We start from the raw sequence: 1,071 nt of genomic DNA, 5'->3' as shown, positions 1-1,071 counted from the left end.
AAACTAAGAACCGCTGGTATACCTGCACACTGTAAAAAATTGAAACCTAAAAGTATTTATTTTCTTAAAGTAAGTGCAGTAAATGAGACACTTTGTCAATGGAACAAGACAATTTCCATAAAAAATAAGAAAAAACTATTGGATTTAACTAACTAGGGAGTACCAATATGGCGGCCGGTGGCTTCACTTCAGCCCTGTACTATCAACGGGCAATCAGCGATCCAGGGAATAAACAGAGATCAGTGGAGTAAACAGCCAGAATAGTGGTCCTATCAGGACCAGAGCTGGGGGAAGCATTGCTTAATGAGGCTGTGGCCAGACATTCGGTTTGTGGGCTGAACCAGACCTAGTGGTAAAGAGATTTTTTTTTCATCACATAGTGAGGTAGTGGTTAGACCTTAATGGGTTTCCTTATTAGGGCACAGACGTTTCAAAGCCCCTGTGCTGCTGGCAACCAGATGAGTGTGTTGGGAATCAGACCACCAAGGTAGAAATACTCCATCAGCCTCGATCTGTGTTCGAAAAAAAGAAGAAGGCGCACACATTCACAAACAAAACAAGAACACGCAAACTGCACGTTAGACAAAGCAGCCAAACAAATCTACTTCTTGTGTCTTTGGCAGCTGCTGTGGTTTATTATTTTAACAGTAAACCGTGAGGTCAGACTCTCAGAGCGAGAGTTAGGGGGTGGAACAATGATCTGTTGCCTTTAGGGTGTTCTAAGAAGTTCTGATGGGATAAGATTTAAAAAACAACATTGTGAAAATGTGACACATTTCTCCCAAAAGCAATATTAATGCTTAGCAGGCGGCCTCTTTTGTCTTGTTGTGACTTGTAGGTATTCCTGCTTCTGGTATTTGCACGGACACGTCAGTCTGACGGATGCTTTTGTTGTGGCAGTGTTCCTAAACAGTCTGGTATGTCAGCGTGTCTTTGTGCTTTCCAGGAACTACAAAAAAGCTCATAATAAAAATAAGAGGAATGGGGGAGACTGGGGGCAGAACAACATGGATCAATGCGAATACGTCAAATTGCAGCTCCTAGCTCTGCTTCCTTTACTTTTTGCAGGAT

This window comes from Cyprinodon variegatus, unplaced genomic scaffold (assembly GCF_000732505.1).
Source record: "Cyprinodon variegatus isolate N-32 unplaced genomic scaffold, C_variegatus-1.0 Scaffold1727, whole genome shotgun sequence".
NCBI classification, from domain to species: domain Eukaryota; kingdom Metazoa; phylum Chordata; class Actinopteri; order Cyprinodontiformes; family Cyprinodontidae; genus Cyprinodon; species Cyprinodon variegatus.
The sequence above is the reverse complement of the archived record's forward strand: the minus strand, read 5'-3'. Positions refer to the sequence as shown.